Raw genomic sequence first — 18,777 nt, forward strand, 5'->3', positions numbered from 1 at the left:
GGAAAACCGAACCTGGAGGGTAAACAGATGAATAATAATAATAATAATAATAATAATAATAATAATAATAATAATAATAATAATAAATTTTCGAGGTAATTATGGATGTAAAAATAGACCAGAGCTTCCCATAGGGGACGGGGTGACAAATCAGACACGTATTGGGGGGATATTTCACAAAATTCCCCCCACTCCTCTAGGCACTTGTCTGCTAAAATGCATATTTATGCTATTTTGTAAGATATTCTTATACGATCTTAGAAATAATTTTAGACGATGCCTTGTTTTGAATCGTATTTTTTTAAGGAGAACTATGTGCCTTAGTTTTATTGGAAAATAATAAATAGAAGATGTAAAACATAGATGTAGCCTGTGTTCTTAGGTCAGTCTTTTCTGCCCATGACCCCATGATTCTAGTGCAATATTCAGAGCCAGTGTGACATTTATAATTATATATACTTCTTGTTCCATGCTTTCCATCTGAATTTTGCACCTATTATTTGCAAAACACTGTGGAAAGTTGTCATATAAGCAAAGTGGTAAATATATTTACCAGTGCACACTCAGTGGGAAAGAAATCCTAAATGCTCTCTGGTAAAAATACTTACCACCCCATATTGCATAATCGAACAATGTATTGACTCAGATTTTGGTCAAAACCTAAACAGTAGACCGCAATGACATGGTATTTAATCAAATAAGTAATATATTTTGTTCCCCAGGGTTTTTTCCTATAAAGGGTTAAGCAAGAGTTCCGACCTTTGGAATAGTGGGAATAGTAAATAAAAATAAGGCATGAAAATGTGGAATAAAACACACCTTAGAACAGCCATATCCAACATTTGCCTGCAGAAGAAGTGGAAAAGTCCGCTTCGGTGGTGTAGTGGTTAGTGTGATTAGCTACCACCCCCAAAGGACCGAGTTCGATTTGCGGCTCTGCCACAAAATTTGAAAATTGATACGAGGACTGGAACGGAGTCCACGGAGCCTCGTGAGGTCAAATGAGTAGAGGTGGGTTCGATTTGCAGCTCAGCCATCCTGGAAGTGGTTTTCCGTGATTTCCCACTTCTCCTCCAGGCAAATGCCGGGATGGTACTTAACTTACGGCCATGGCCGCTTCCTTCACTCTTCCTTGTCTATCCCTTTCAATCTTCCCATCCTCCCGCAAGGCCCCTGTTCAGCATAGCAGGTGAGGCCGCCTGGGCGAGGTACTGGTCATCCTTCCCAGTTGTACCCCCATACCCAGAGTCTGAAGCTCCAGGATACTGCTCTTGGAGTGGTAGAGTTGGAATCCCTCGCTGAGTCAGAGGGAAGAAAGAACACTGGCTGTTTAACCTCCCGGAATTATGAACAAGGGATCTTCTTGGGATTTCCTAATGAGGAGCACAAAGTGATTGGCAATACTCAGGAGAGGAGTATCCTCGTTTGCATACGTAGTTAATGAACTGGTATTTCTGTTTTCTAGAAAATAGGGGACTGTTTGGCTTGTTGTTTTCCGTTACAGATTAAGAAATAAAGAAAATTAATTAATTAATAAAAATGATTATAATCACATTAATAATAATGTCCGACTCTGTGATGTAGTGGCTAGTGTGATTTTTTGCCAACACCCGGAGGTCCGGAATCGATTCCCGGCTATGCCACAAAATTTTAAAATTGCTACAAGGACTGGAACGGGATCCACTCAGCCTCGAGAGGTTAAATGAGTGTTCGAAGAAGAACAAAGAATAAGAAATTTACGTGTTTGAGGAACCTATTTGAATTATCGACGCGTCTATTATACAATCTATGTGACCTGAAAATTCATTAATATCTAGGATATGAGATCCTTACCCATAAAGGGAAGATTATTACTAAATATTTATTTAATCCAGGGTTAGTTTTCCCTTCGGACTCAGCGAGAGATCCTACTTCTTACCACTTCAAATCAGTGTCCTGGACGAGGATACAATTGGGGAGAGGTCCGGTACCTCGCCAAGGTGGCCTCACCTGCTATGCTGAAATGGAACCTCGTGGGAGACTGGAAGAAGGGTAAGGATAGGCAAAGAAGAGGGCAGGAAACGGCCGTCGCTTTAAGTTAGGTACCATCCCGGCCTTAACCTGGGAAAGAGGTAGGAATTGACGGAAAACCACTACGGGGATGGCTTAGGTGGAAATCGTCGGACTACGTATTGTACTCACACTTCATTTTTACCTGATTCCTTACACATACAATATTTGATGGGCGCCAGCTACAACTCTATGCAGCAATAATAGAATGAGAGTCTTGAATCTCTAAGGTGTGACGTAATTAGCTTACTTAGACAGCATAACATATAGGTTCTATGAAATGGAGATTGTCGTTTTGTTTCCCCATACAGAGTAATATGCAATCCACAAATAGACTCCCTAACTATTATAGCAATATTCCCTCGCTGAATAAATTGCCACAAAAATTCACTCAACATGAAAATCCTTAGATTATGACAGGAAATATGACTTTATTCTTTTTCTTCTAATCTGTTTAGACTCCGAGGCTGAGTGGACCCCGTTCCAGCCCTCCTCGTACCATCATCATCATCATCATAATCTGTTTACCCTCCAGGTTCGGTTTTTCCCTCGGACTTAGCGAGGGATCCCACCTTTACCGCCTCAAGGGCAGTGTCCTGGAGCTTCAGACTCTTGGTCGGGGATACAACTGGGGAGTATGACCAGTACCTCGCCCAGGCGGCCTCACCTGCTATGCTGAACAGGGGCCTTGTGGAGGGATGGGAAGATTGGAAGGGATAGGCAAGGAAGAGGGAAGGAAGCGGCCGTGGCCTTGAGTTAGGTACCATCCCGGCATTTGCCTGGAGGAGAAGTGGGAAACCACGGAAAACCACTTCGAGGATGGCTGAGGTGGGAATCGAACCCACCTCTACTCAGTTGACCTCCCGAGGCTGAGTGGACCCCGTTCCAGCCCTCGTACCACTTTTCAAATTTCGTGGCAGAGCCGGGAATCGAACCCGGACCTCCGGGGGTGGCAGCTAATCACGCTAACCACTACACCACAGAGGCGGCCCCTCCTCGTACCACTTTTCAAATATCGTGGCAGAGCCGGGAATCGAACCCGGACCTCCGGGGATGGCAGCTAATCACGCTAACCACTACACCACAGAGGCAGCAATATTACTTTATTGCTCGTCAATACCTTAAACTTCTCCAAAATGTGACTTTTCAAGCAAACATATGACATGTCATTAAAATCCGCCCCTACCTAATCCCACTAGCCACTAAACCATGGAGGTGGAAATTATTATTGAATTAAATAAAATGGCCAACCATCACCACGTTTGGCCCCATAAATCAACAATTGCCACAACAAAAACAACCTGGAGGCGCCGGGTATCGATCCCGGTACCTCTCACATGCTAAGCGAGCGCTCTACCATCTGAGCTACGCCCCCAGTACACATGCAATAGCAATAAGTGATCACTGTTATATTGCCAAATTGTTTAGTTGAAATGATCACACCCAATCGCCTGTGTCGCTTGCGCCACACTTTCACCAAACGTGTGCTCGACGATAACTTGAGCACCTCACGCACAGAGGTCTCTCGCTTCGAATTAGCGACTGAACTCTCGTTTCTGTTGATAGTGGTTGTCTTCCAGAAAACAATATTATCACCCTTTTTGAAAATGAAAGTGGATACTTTAAGCAAGAGTTCCGACCTGTCGAATGGTGGGGATAGTAGATAAAAAGAGGAAAGGACCTTGAAGATGTTGAATAGAACACTCCTTAGAGCAGCCATATCTAACATTTGCCTGGAGAGACGTGGAAATGTCCGTCTCTGTGGTGTAGAGGCATTGCAGGTGAGGCCGCCTGGGAGAGATACTGGTCATTCTCCCCAGTTGTATCCCCAGACCCAATGCCTCACTCTCCAGGACACTGTCCTTGAGTCGATAGAGGTGGGGTTCCTCGCTGAGTCCGAGGAAAAAACCAACCCTGGAGGGTAAACAGATCAAGAAAGAAGAAAAAGGATTGGAAAACCGCGGAAAGCTATTCGAGAATGGCTGAGGTAGCAATCGAACACTCTCCATTCAGGTAACCTCCCGAAGCTGAGTTTACCCCGCTCCAACCCTCGTTTCTCTTTTTAAATTTCGTGGCAGAGCCAGGAATCGAACCTGGGCCTCCGAGAATGGCAGCTAATTACACTAACCACTATATCACACAACGAACATTTCGCCATTAAAATGGATGGAAAATGAGCAAGGGTCCCGACCTTTAGAATAGTGGGAATATTGGCTTAATGGAGGAAAGGCATGAAGATGTTAAATAGAAGACTCCTTAGACTAGCCATGTCCAACTTATGACCACAGCTGGGGAAATATTATTTCCAGGCTACCTCTGCGCATTACAGTAGGTGCTCACGAGAAAACTGGCTTGCATATTGCGACTAATAAGATTCACTTTCCCGAAAGAAACGTTCAAGTCACAATCTTGCTAGTTAATGACAATGGTGTTGTCGACTTGTTGACACACACACAACAACACAGTGAAACAACAATTAATCTAGTCCACTTTGCATAACATCTCTCTGTGGGAAGGGATAGCCAATGGTGCCTGCAGTTCGAATCTCGGCCAATGTATGTGGGAATTTTGAGATGAGAAGTCCAATCCCTGCGGTTCAGATTTCATATAAAACTGGACGTAACGTGGCCATGGCCACGATATCAAACGTTATGTAAAAATGTCAGCTTCCTTTTGCTTATAACATTTCTATTTCTTTACAATTGGCTTTCCGTCGAACCGACACAGACAGATCTTATTGCGACGATGGGACACGAAAGTGGTAGGAGAGGGAAGGAAGCGACCGTGGCCTTAATTTGGGTACAGTCTAAGCACTTACCTGGTGTGAAAATGGGAAGTCCGCCTCTCTTGTGTAGTGGAGGCCCGGGTTCGATTCTCGGCTCGGCCACGAAATTTAAAAAGTGGTTCGAGGGCTGAAACGGGGACCTCTCACCCTTGGGAGGTCAACTGAGTAGAGGAGAGTACGATAGCCTCCTCGGCCATCATCGAAGTGGCTTTCCGTGGTTTCCCAGCTCTCCTCCAGGCAAATACCGGGGTGGTACCCAACTTAAAGCCACGGCTCCTTCCTTCCCTCTTCTTTCTCTACCTATTCCACTCTTCCCATCCCCCAAAGTAAGCCGCTATTCAGCATAGCAGGTGAGGCAGCTTTGGAGAGGTACTGGTCCTCCTCGCCATTTGTATTCCAGACACAAAGTCCCATGCTCCAGCACACTGCTCTTGAGGTGGTAGATGTGATAGGAAGGTTGGAAAGAATAGGCAGGTAAGTGGGAAAGAAGCGACCGTTGCTTTAAGTTAGGTACCATCTCGGCATTTGCCTGGAAGAGAAGTGGGAAACCACGGAAAACCACTTCGAAGACTTCTGAAGTTGGAGTCGAACAACCTTCTACTCAGTTGTTCCCCCGAGGCTGATTGGACCCAGTTCCAGTCCTCGTACCACGTTTCAAATTTCGTGGCAGAGCCGAGAAACCAACTCGGGCTTCCGAGTGTGGCAACTAAGCACACTAACCACTAGACCACTTGATCAAAATAGGCGTGGCCCATCCTTACTTCGTCCTGTGGTACTTGAAGAAGTTCAATCACACCAGTCATGCGTCGGTGGATTTAACGCCAGGGAAAATAACTCCCGAGTGACAATATTTCCAGCACCTCTCCATCTCTGAGTCCATAAATGCAGTTGGTGGGACAAAAAGCCAATAACATTACTAAATCCGGACCCTAATAATTCTTGGCGTGATGCACAGCAGGTAGAAAATTTCTGGAGGCGCCGGGTATCGATCCCGGTACCTCTCACATGCTAAGCGAGCGCTCTACCATCTGAGCTACGCCCCCAGTACAGCTTTTTCAACAGCTGATCGAGATTCTTTAATACTTTTAGTAAATGCTTTCACACCCAGATAGTGTAACCTGCACCGTATGAGTTAAACTTTCACTAGAGTTCGGGTGTGGTCCAGAGTAACTTAGAGCACAAAACCCACCTTGGTCGCTCGACTGGAATCTCCTTGCTGCTGCTTGTTGCTGGTAATGGAAATCGCTGGGGTATAGTGCGCATTGGTATCACCCAAATATCACTATAAAATTTGTCACAAATGGAACATAATAATTGCTTTTACACATATCAAGTGAAAAATCTGCGGCAAATTAAGAAATATTTGATTTTTGGAGAATATTATATATACGTACTTTACCACTTTACAAGTACATTTGGTGTTGCGCTCACAGTGATACACGTATGTCTTTTGTCTTACACTTTAAACAATTTCGTGTGTGATGTCTTTGTTCACAGAAGTTCTTTGCATATGTTTCATTGCATCACGAGTTGTCGACTAGTGCTGTAATTTTCACGGTAGTGCTGTAAAGAGAAGAAAAAAGACATAATTTTCTGAACTGTATCGGGATATGCAAGATTTAATAGGCAACAAAAATCTATGGCCAATGTGCATAAGAAAAATTCTGTGGACTAGTGAACTAAAATACAGAGACAGATTACCGATCACAGTGGTTTTTTTGGAAATGGTTGTCCTATGGACTTTTTTATAGAGTTTCTGAAAGGTTGTAGAAGAAAGAGTAACGTCCTAACTCCTAAGAAAGCGAAATTTATAGGAATCTGGAAATGGTTAGAGAAATGTGTTGAACTAAAAAGGATGGATATTTTGAGGAAAAGAACATATTATGACATATCGTTAGGGCGAGTTGTGGACTTGTGCCCTAACTGATTCATTAAGTTATTTATTGGTCCAGGAATCATGTTATATTTCTTTCAACAAAAATATTTTTTGTGGTACTTACGATATCTCTCTGTAATCTGCTGCACCAAGTTGCTGAATGCATCCTTAGTGGTTTTCCCGTAGAGATCCAGCCACATGAACTGGTCAATATGCTCTGGGAGCAGTGTGGAGTTCATTACTCCCGTGTTTCTGGCATAACGTTTTAGTCGTGCCCAGTAGCACTTGGTTGGTGCAGGTACCAGTGATAGGATCAATGAAATTTCGACTGTGATTAACGGTTTTGTGTATGAACGGTGAAACCCCCCCAAAGTAGACAATTTAGAATAACCCCGCCAACAGTCAGTCCATAATTCCGTCCCAGACAGAACATGTTCCAAAATAATGTCAGTCAATGTTTTAGATTTTTGTTGTCCACATAAATAATCATTCCCCTTTTTTGTGTGTGTGTAATAAAGGCCGAAAATCCATTTCTCCTTAACTACTCTTCCAACATCATATTTTCTTTTGGTAATGACACTTTCATCTAACTAAACTATAGTACCTACACCACCGAACTGAAAGTAATCTTTATCATTTATCAATTTCCACGAACAAATGTCGCGGAAATATCTATACTGCTGCAGTACACAGGCCCTCCTCATATTTAGGATATTAGCACTGACTAAGACGCGAGTTTTCGACGCCCATAACCACATTAATATGAATATAGTTTTCAACTCTAATTTGGAATTGCTAAAGAACGTGCCTCTGAAATTCTTGCACCTTCTGCATCTAAAAATAAATCCAAGTAATCCACTCCTCTCCTTCCTCACCAAAGCGCAATTTCCTCTACAGTTCCTGCTCACACATCTCCCTTCCTTTGGCAAGAGCTTAAGGTCTTGTAATTTAACAATAACCTGGTCATTTGCCTCATCGAAAAACAAAATAACGTCATGAATACTGTTCACCTCCATTTTGCTGTTTGAACTGGCCGCTCTAGTCATAATGGACAAAGATAATGAGGATCCACAGACATAGCACTCGCATTCCTCGGTGCTAGCCCTGGACCTCAAGAAAGTAACAAAAGACGGCACCAGGAGCGGAATACGGCATAAACCAGTCCTGTCTACAAGCCGTAAGTATGTTTTCTATTTCTTAAATAACGACGGTATTTCTTAATTTGCCGCAGATTTTTCACTTGATATGTGTAAAAGCAATTATTATGTTCCATTTGTGACAAATTTTATAGTGATATTTGGGTGATACCAATGCGCATCATACCCGATCGCTGTATTGTGTTTAAAGTTAATTCTTCAGCCCGAAGTTTTGATGGATCCTCAACAGCTCCACAATTAGCTGTCATAGATGGCCTGTGCATCACTGAAGAAGCGTACAAGGGAAATGAGGAGAGAAGTAGTATCCCGTTGCTTTCCTCACTGAGCCAGATGTTGCTATTACATATCAGTCTGCTTAGCCCACTGAAGTGAATTCACCAACTGACCCTATGAAGCATCATTTCCACACCATTCATAGCAAGGACTGGCTGCATAAAGAATGATATTACTAGCGTCACTCATACCTTAGTCACTTTCATATTGTCAAAGACAAGGATAAGACTGAGATAGATCAATGAAGGTAACAAAACTGCTCTAGCCCATACCAGATGACACAGCGCACTGTAAACACTAGGTCTTGCTAGCAAAGACCGATTGTTGTATTAAGGGTAAAATCAATTGAGCTGCTCCTTGTAATCAAAATCGATGGAAAAGGAGTCCACTTCTATGGTGTATGGGTTATTGTGCTTAGCTGCCTCCCCCGAAGGCCCGAGTTCGATTCCCGGCTCTGCCACGAACTTTTATGATGCTGTTGCTTGTTGTTTAAAGGGGCCTAACATCTAGGTCATCGCCCCACGAACTTTGAAAAGTCGTCTGAGGCCTGGAACGGGGTCGACACAGCCTCGGTAGATCAACCGAAAATGGGAAGTTTCGATTCCCACTCAGCCATCCTCGAAGTGGTTTCCCACTTTTCCTCCAGGGAAATGCCGGGATGGTACCTAACTTAAGGCCATGGCCACTTCCCTCCCTCTTCCTTGTCAATCCCTTCCGATCTTGCCATTCCCCAAAAGGTCCCTCTTCAGCATAGCAGGTTAGGCTGCCTGGGTAAGGTACTGGTCTTCCTTCCCAGGTTTATCCGCGGATTAAGAAAGAAAGAAAGAAAGAAGAAAACGGAAAAGGAGCAAGTCCTCTATTCTCTCGAAGGACGAGAGTAGCGGGTGAAGGAACGGGAGGGATCTGAATGTGTTCAATAGCCACTCCACAGACCAACCGAACCAAACACATTTTTCTTTTCAGTTGGTCTTACGTCGCACCGTCACTGATAGATCTTATGGATAGGAAAGGGCTAGGTGTGGTAAGAAAATGGCCGTGCGGTTAATTAGGAAACAACCGCCACATTTGCCTTTTGTGAAAATGGAAAACGCGGAAAAATAATTAAGGGCTACCGACAGTAGGGTTCGAATCCACTATCTCCCGGAAGCAATTTCACAGCTGAGCGCCCCTAAAATCACGGCCAACGTGCTCGGTTCAGGGTCAGAATAGGATAAAAATTGGAAAGATATGTCAGACAGAAGAGATGAAAATGGGTAGTCTGGTAAGCACACTCACAGATTCACATCTCGTTTCACACAGCTAATTCACGACTTTTCTTTTACAATTGCTTTACGTAGCACCGATAAGGATAGCTGTTATAGCGACAATGGGATATGAAAGGGGTAGGAATGGGAAGGAGGGGGCCGTAGTCTTAATTAAGGTAAACCCCAGCATTTGCCTTGAGTGTGATAAAATACAGAAAAACATCTTCAGGGCTGCCGACACAGGTGTTCGAACCCATTAACTCCCGTATGCAAGTTCATCACCTAAAATCACGATGAAACACTGCATCCTGCTGGAGTAGGCTATATAGTGTGAATAGCCTAGGTTTACCTGGAGCAGAGTTTATGTCGTCTCTTCCCCTAAATTTCTTTCTTTCTTTCTTTCTTTCATACTTTATTTCTTTCTTAATCTGCTTACCCTCCAGGGTTGGATTTTCCCTCGGACTCAGCGAGGAATCCCACCTCTACCGCCTCAAGGGCAGTGGCCTGGAGCGTGAGACATTGGGTCGGGGAATAAAACTAGTTAGGATGACCAGTACCTCGCTCAGGTGGCCTCACCTGCTATGCTGAACAGGGGCCTTGGTGAGGGATGGGAAGATTGGAAGGGATAGACAAGGAAGAGGGAAGGAAGCGGCCGTGGCCTTAAGTTAGGTACCATCCCGGCATTTGCCTGGAGGAGAATTGGGACACCACGGAAAACCACTTTCAGGATGGCTGAGGTGGGAATCGAACCCACCTCTACTCACTTGATCTCCCGAGGCTCAGTGAACCAAGTTCCAGCCCACGTACCACTTTTCAAATTTCGTGGCAGAGCCGGGAATCGTATCCGGGCGTGAAGGGGCGGCAGCTGATCACACTACCACAACACTATATTGTCCCCGTGAAAATTGGCGATCTTACGAATATTTTAACATGTGGAAAGCAAAAATTTTATTGTCTGCCTGAAGCCGCAACATATCACTTGGGAAGTCGTGGCGAGCCGAGAACGAGTTTTTTTGTCGTTCAGAGGGGTGCGATACGTCATCGGCAAGACTGTGCCAAGGTTATAGCAAACCACGTGACTACCTTCGCACGCGCGACCCAGCTTGTTTCTGGAATAGTCTGCGCAAATTAAAGGAGATCATCAGCCAATTACCGTTCTCGCTGAAGAACACACCTTCCTGGGCTAATTAGATAAAAGGCTTTGCTTCAGGTGAATCGCTCTCTTAATGCTTAATGCTTTATGCTCTTCTTAATGCTTGTTCGCTGCGTGAGACATCACATTACCGGACCACGTGGAAAGAAAATTTTCAAGTCAAGTCGACGTCCGTTCTACCAGAATTTAGTCTGATGATTAGTGAATTCTGTGGAATAAAAACACCTAGGAGCCAAGTTAAGTGTGACAGTGTAGACGAGCTGTTTATATTCTGCGTGTGCTTGTGCAAAAATACTTAATTTTGTCATCTTAGTTACAGCTTGTGACCAGCAATCAACGGAAGACGTCTTGGAATTGAACATCTCAAGATGAAGAATTCCGCAATTACCAACATCATTTCATCGAGGGACATCCATCGCAGAGCCTCCATGGAGCTGTAAAAATGTAAGGCGTCTCTGGTAATGGGAAGGAGACTGGCCGGAGTATGCTGAAATAACTGACTGTCGACGGGAATCGAACTCTACAAAAACTTGAGTACCTTTTTAATTTAATTTATCTGTCCTATCTTTTGTACAACTAGAGGTCTTTCTTCTTAAGTCGTAGATCTATCAGTTTGCTGTAGTTAGAAATATTTCATTTTCCTACTTCTTAAGGTGTCGTGGTAGACTAGGTACGTGTGAATGAAATTTTGGAACCTATTAGAGTAGACATGTAGGTTGTCTTTGAATGACTTCCCATGCTTAAGGAGCTTAAGTTTAATAATCACTGACCACACGATAAATCTACTTTATTTGTAATATTGAAAGTTACCGGACGGAAAATTTGCGTGTACATTTTGAGTGAATAGGGTCGAACCTAGTGTCTTTTAAAATCACTTGTTGTTTTTATGATGAAGTCATCTAATTTTACGACATTCCAGGAGAATCAGTAGATGTAATAATCACTTAAATAATAATAATATTGACTAAAGATCGGGTAAAACAGATGTAAACGCTCGTGAGCCATAAAACTACTGTAGAGTTCCTAAATGTGAGATGGAATGTGCTCTGTTCATGAAGGGTCTGGAATATGGCCTATCCTGAGGGATATTTGTTGCATAATTGAGTAAATGATGAATTAGTGGTGATATTGATTTATTCTTGTGTATTTGGAGCGCAAGATAGATTATAATTAGTGGAGCACGTGTTTGCGAGTGTATTTCACAGGTAGGAAGTAAAAATAATGCGAGTAAGGCTCACGCTTGCGGTAAATTCAACCTGTAGCCCACATGATGGTAGTGCTTATGGATTTTACTAGAATCTTCCATTATAATCTCATGAATTAGATGAACTTGCGCTGATATGTGAAATGTGTTTCTACCAAGTGATACCCATGACTTCGATCACTAGCCACCATTAATGTAGGAGAATTTCTGTACACGGATTATTTCTGCGAGACATTACGCGTCCCGACCATCGATAAAAATCATAAATAAATTTGCCAAATCAGGATTCGATGTAAATAGTGTACATAAAAACGTGTTTCCCTAAGTGTGAATGTGTGTGTGTGTGTAAATGTGTATATTTCTCTTGTGCCATGTTGATTTCATTTAATTTTGATCTGGTCGCGCACTCGCTGTGACGCGGATCACATTCATCGTTGTGTGTTGCCTTAAGAAATAATTTCATGCCCTTAAGGGAAAGTTTAATTAAATTAAGTCAAGGAAGACTAGGAAGGAATTCAATTTATTTTTTAATTAGCGAGATTTAAAAGGAAAGATCATCTCGTTACTTTGTGAAGGCACTCGATTTGTAAACAGAATTTATTTAACTAGCTCACACGTTGGTAATGTAAATTTCTAAAAATCTGAAATACTTTAAGATTAATTTGAACAGAAATGAAATGCAAAGATCAAAGGTAGAAATTTGTCAGCCGCATGATTGCTTTGAAACATTGTGAAAATAAGTCATTAATAATTAATTAAAAATCATTACTCTGAAATGCTAATGATGAACATTAGGTAAATGATGCGGTGGAGAATTAATAAGAACACGATCGTGTGACAATGAAACAGGTTAATTGAATGATAAAATAAATAATAATAATAATAATAATAATAATCAAGATAATTAATTAATTAATTTTGAGAGTTTTGGAAACAGTTTTTCTTTGCTACTGAAGTTCATGTTGGTGTCATTGATCAATATTAAATACGGTAAATGACTAATTCAGTTGTGTACATCGTAAAGGAAAACCACGTGTTGAGACGACTTTAAATTGGTGAAACTTTGAACACATGTTTATTTAATTCTTTCAGTCAAGTGTTTGGTTTAAAAAGGCAAGTGGCCTAATTACTTCTTTGGTTTCATTTACAGCACAGTAGAGCTGGAGATATGAACACGTGTCACTCTAAATCGAGGAAGAAATCCGATATTATGAAAGCTCTGTTATGTTAAAAGAAAAATATCATCAAGAATATTTTGTTATTTGTCTGCTTATGTGAATAAATGTCAGAGTGTTGTTTTAATGTTTCTTTTTATCCTGCTTGGTCATCAATCCTTAACAACCCTTAAATGCCTCTAGAAAGTGATAGCCAACGATCGAACGGTCCACCTTGGGATTCCTCGCTCGATGGCTGGGCTTAGCTCGGGAAAAATGGGGGCAATATAACGGTTCAAATCCCGTTACAAGATTATATCTGTATTATTATCATCATCATCATCATCTGTTTACCCTCCAGGGTCGGTTTTTCCCTCGGACTTAGCGAGGGATCCCACCCCTACCGCCTCAAGGGCAGTGTCCTGGAGCTTCAGACTCTTGGTCGGGGGATACAACTGGGGAGTATGACCAGTACCTCGCCCAGGCGGCCTCACCTGCTATGCTGAACAGGGGCCTTGTGGAGGGATGGGAAGATTGGGAGGGATAGGCAAGGAAGAGGGAAGGAAGCGGCCGTGGCCTTAAGTTAGGTACCATCCCGGCATTCGCCTGGAGGAGAAGTGGGAAACCACGGAAAACCACTTCCAGGATGGCTGAGGTGGGAATCGAACCCACCTCTACACAGTTGACCTCCCGAGGCTGAGTGGACCCCGTTCCAGCCCTCGTACCACTTTTCAAATTTCGTGGCAGAGCCGGGAATCGAACCCGGGCCTCCGGGGGTGGCAGCTAATCACACTAACCACTACACCACAGAGGCGGCTCTGTATTATTATTATTATTATTATTATTATTATTATTATTATTATTATTATTATTCAATTCAATTCTGTAATCTGATTTTGCTATGTAGTAACTGATTATCGCTTGCGTGATTGTAGTTAATTTGTTATGTGTGTATGTGTGTGTAGATTAACATCAAAGACATGTAAAGTGAGGCTTGCTGCCTAATATCAGATGTCGATATGTACAGTATGTCACTCTTCTATTCATACACAACCCAGTTCGTTATAAAGCGTTCCATGTGCCTATATAGTTATGGAAATTATTGATTTATAGTTGCGTGTCGTGAATGTAATAACAAGATCTAACCACTCAATGCACAATTTTTTTGTGAGTGCAAATAATTTGTGTTTACACAAATAAGAATTGCTTACACCACACTACACTTTGTTATTCATACAGTAGTATAGATGACATCACCCGACAACATTGAACGGGGCATACCTTAGTAGGTGTGGTGCAAGGAGGGGTGTTGCTGGTTGTGTTCGTCTTAGACTTGTGAGAGTGCTGTAGAAATGGACAATGTTAAAGATATTGGCTATGAGCTGAAACAGACAATTGTCAATTTAGCACTTAGAAGGAACTCCCTAAGAAAAATAGGACTCATGGTGAAGAAAAGTCATGCCACTGTTCAAAATGTCGTGAATAAGTTTTTAAATATGAAGGGTCAGTGAAGAATGTGCCAAGAAAACCCAAACAAAAGAAACAAAGTCCACAAGCTGAAAGATTGTGAGGCGAGCGAAACCCAACCCTCTCATAAGTGCTCCAAAGCTGTGTGCAGTGCTGGAAGCTGCTACTGGGACGAAAATGTGTACTCAGACGGTCCGGCGAGTTATACATCGAGACGGTTACCATGGCCGTGTACCAAGGAAGAGGCCCTGTTTATTAAGAAAAACCTTGCTGCAAGACTGCTCTTTGCGAAAGGACACGAAAACAAGGGCCAGGAGTTCTAGAATAATGTCATATGGTCCGGTGAAACTAAAATCGACCTGTTTGGTTCCGAAGTTGCCCGCAGTGTGTGAAGAAAAACCAATACAATTCCCACAGCGAAACACGGAGGATGTGGGGGTGTATGTCGGCACAAAGTGTAGGGAATATTCTGTTCATTGAGGGCACGATGTTCAAAGTAGTGTATAGAAATATTTTCAACATGTTTCAACAGGATAACGACCCCAAACATACCGCTGCTCTGAAGAAGGATTGGTTAATTTGGAACATTCCAAAACAATTAAAAACACCTCCCCAGTCTGTTGACTTAAACCCTATTGAATGTTCGTGGGCGTTTTGGAAGTCTAGGGTTCACAGTAGAAAGGTTTCATCCTAAGATGAGTTAAAACGAGTGGTGACCCAAGAATGGTACAGTGTCAGCCATAAAACGTGAGCGAGGCTAGTAAATTCTATGCAGCGTAGGTGTCATTAGAGCCAAAGGTTACTCCACAAAGTACCAGGATGGGTGCTATGGTTCATTTCATTCATATGTTTAGCTGAAGAACTGGCATCTGTTTGAATAACAATGTGACGTATTAAAGGTCATGTTTTGTTATATTCTCGAGTAATTTGTACTATATGTTGTTATAAATATTATTTTTGTATGTAATTGTAAAACAATGTCCCAGAAATACATTTCTTAAAATACAATTAATATAACATCCATTTGAATGTCCAAAATATACTGCTCTTTTCACAATATGAAATGTATGAATAAGAAAGTGACATACTGTATGTTGCAATACTGCTAGCGTAACTGTCGAGTCATCGCTCTGTCATTGCGTGAATTTAACGATGAACTCAAATTCAGGGAAACACCTAGTCGCCTTAGGCTTTTTCACAGCAACCTGCAACACTTTGAGTTGGGTGGGCGTGAAACATTGCTATGTTTAAAGATTACGTGTGGATGTCAACTTATGTATATATATATATGAGCTATATATTATAGCGGCAGTCATTTGGATGGAGAGGCCTGAGTCGGTCAGTCAGATGGAGAGTTCAGTTAGTTGGAAGCAGTTGATGGGAAGGAGATAAATGGAGAGACTTGCCATGAAATCAGTTGGATACAGAGCCTTGCCATACGGAGTACTACTAGGATGGTAGTAGTTGCTATTTATGGTGACGATGGGACGGGAAAGGCCTAGGAATCGGATGGAAGTGGCCATGGCCTTAATTAAGGTACAGCCCCAGTATTTGATGGTAGTAGTCAACCAGTGAGATGGAGAAGCAGCAGTCACATGGACACTTAGACGTCAGTCACCACATGGATTAAATATTCGGAGTGTGAATCTAATTTCAAGCCATGCTATATCTCGTCAGTGAAACAAAAAGGATACATCACCAAATTAGGCTTGAGATGCCTACAGATGACACCAACTCAAAGCAATACGTCGTAATCACCCTCAAAGTGTTGAAGGTACTGTTATGTGAACCAGTGAGGGATAAATTTCTTGTCAAGAGGAATTCAAATTTAATGCCTAGTTCCTTTCAGTTCTAATGTCATAATTTTATATTCTAATCTGTTTCATCGTAGCAAGTCTTACTATTTTAAGACAAAATTTAAAGAATATATTTTGTGCAATATCAAATTAATTTATCGTTTTATTTCTATGGTAAAATTTAATGGGGAAACAAAACGACAATCTCCTTTTCCGAGAACCTACGTGTTATGCTGTCTAAGTCAGCTTATTACCTCACACCCTAGAGATATTCAAGACACTCATTCTATTATTGCTGCATAGAGTTGTAGCTGGCGCCCATCAAATATTGTATGTGTAAGTAATCAGGTAAGAATTAAGTGTGAGTACAGTTCATAGTCCTACGATTGAGTATTTTATTTCATGAGAATGTCAATATTATTTCATCTTAATTCAGTTTCATACTTTTACAGAAATCAATGAGGAGTTAGTCACAACTATTACCTGAAAATTCTCTTCGTTCTATAAATCTCTCGTAAGCCCTCTCCACATCAATCCAAGAAATGTGGATACATTAATGTCTTTCATAAAAAAGCGCTGAAATCAATCAAACCCTGCCTTTTAAGGCGCGCAATCTCCGGGATTTCTAATTCATTACGTTTTAAGTCTTGCTTTATAAAGGAGAATTGTTAATATTAGACACCTGTGGAAGTCTTCAATCACACCAAAAAGGGAAATCCCACAAAAATATATATGAATGGATGAATGAAATTTTATCAAAATTGAAATTACGGAACGTCTCATTACACTCGGGTGGGGGAAAGGAAGAGAGGGAGGGAGTTTTAAAATCAGAATGGCAAAAGTGGTCAAGAACAATCATCGCTCGAAGAAGAACAAAGAATACGAAACGTATGTGTTTGTAGAACCTATTTGAATGATCGACGCGTCTATTATACAATATAATTACGTGACCTGAAAATTCATTAATATCTAGGATATGAGATCCTTACCCATAAAGGGGAGAGTATTATTACATTTTTTTTGCTAGTTGATTTACGTCGCACCAACACAGATAGGTCTTATGGCGACGATGGGACGGGAAAGGGCTAGGAGTGGGAAGGAAGTGGCTGTGACCTTAATTAAGGTACAGCCCCAGCATTTGCCTGATGTGAAAATGGGAAACCACGGAAAACCATTTTCAGGGCTGCCGACAGTGGGGTTCGAACCTACTGTCTCCCGAATACTGGATACTGTCCGCACTGCAGCTATCGAGCTCGGTACATTTTTATTTAATCCAGGGTTAGTTTTCTCTCCGGACTCAGCGAGGGATCCTACTACTTACCACTTCAAATCGGTGTACTGGAGCAAGAGACATTTGGACGAGGATACAATTGGGGACAGGTCCGGTACTTCGCCAAGGTGGCCTCAACTGCTATGCTGAACTGGAGCCTTGTGGGGGACAGGATAGGTAAAGAAGAGGCCAGGAAACGGCCGTCGCCTTAAGTTAGGTACCATCCTGGCATTTTCCTGGGGAAGAGGCAGGAATTGACGGAAAACCACTACGGGGATGGCTGAGATGGAAATCGAACACTCATTTGACCTCCCGATGCTGAGTGGATCCCGTTCCAGTCCTCGTAGCAATTTTAAAATTTTATGGCAGAGCCGGGAATCGATTCCGGACCTCCGGGTGTTGCCAGCAAATCACACTAGTCACTACACCACAGAGGCGGACTTCATGGAAACTCGAGATATAAAATTTTCTCAAACTGGATTGACTGGGAACAGGTTGACTGATATACTTCTCTAAGAAGGACCTGAAGCTGGTACTGTTCAGTTTTTTCAAGGGAATGTTTGAAGTAACCATCATTCTCACTCACTCAATCACTACTGATCTGCATTTAGGGCAGTCGCCCAGGTGGTAGATTCCCTATCTGTTGTTTTCCTAGCCTTTTCTTAAATGATCGCAAAGAAATTGGAAAATTATCGAACATTTCCCTTGGTAAGTTATTCCAATCCCTAACTCCCCTTCCTATAAATTAATATTTGCCCCAATTTGTCCTCTTGAATTCCAATTTTATCTTCATATTGTGATCTTTCCTACTTTTAAAGACACCACTCAAACTTATTCGTCTACTGATGTCCTCCCACGTCATCTCTCCGCTGACAGCTCGGAACACAACATTTAGTCGAGCAGCTCGTCTCCTTTCTTCAAAATCTTCCCAGCCCAAACTTTGCAACAATTTTGTAACGCTACTCTTTTGTCGGAAATCACCCAGAACAAATCGAGCTGCTTTTCTTTGGATTTTTTCCAGTTCTTGAATCAGGTAATCCTGGTGAGAGTCCCATACACTGGAACCATACTCTAGCTGAGGTCTTACCAGAGACTTATATGCCCTCTCCTTTACATCCTTACTACAACCCCTAAACACCCTCATAACTATGTGCAGAGATCTTTACCCTTTATTAACAATCATATTTATGTGATTACCCCAATGAAGGTCTTTTCTTATATTAACACCTAGGTACTTACAATGATCCCCAAAAGGAACTTTGACCCCATCAACGCAGTAATTAAACCTGAGAGAACTTTTCCTATTTGTGAAACTCACAACCTGACTTTTAACCCCGTTTATCATCATA

At 42.1% G+C, this 18,777-nt stretch overlaps 2 non-coding genes across 2 annotated transcripts; both read right to left on the reverse strand.

The window, feature by feature from the left end:
• Window positions 1–3,351: 3,351 nt before the first annotated feature.
• On the reverse strand, window positions 3,352–3,424 carry TRNAA-AGC (transfer RNA alanine (anticodon AGC)). The gene has a single exon. It is a non-coding gene; the product is annotated as a tRNA-Ala (tRNA).
• Window positions 3,425–5,804: 2,380 nt separating this feature from the next.
• On the reverse strand, window positions 5,805–5,877 carry TRNAA-AGC (transfer RNA alanine (anticodon AGC)). The gene has a single exon. It is a non-coding gene; the product is annotated as a tRNA-Ala (tRNA).
• Between the last annotated feature and the right edge of the window lie 12,900 nt (window positions 5,878–18,777).

This window comes from Anabrus simplex, chromosome 4, assembly GCF_040414725.1.
Source record: "Anabrus simplex isolate iqAnaSimp1 chromosome 4, ASM4041472v1, whole genome shotgun sequence".
In the NCBI taxonomy this organism is placed as follows: Eukaryota; Metazoa; Arthropoda; class Insecta; order Orthoptera; family Tettigoniidae; genus Anabrus; species Anabrus simplex.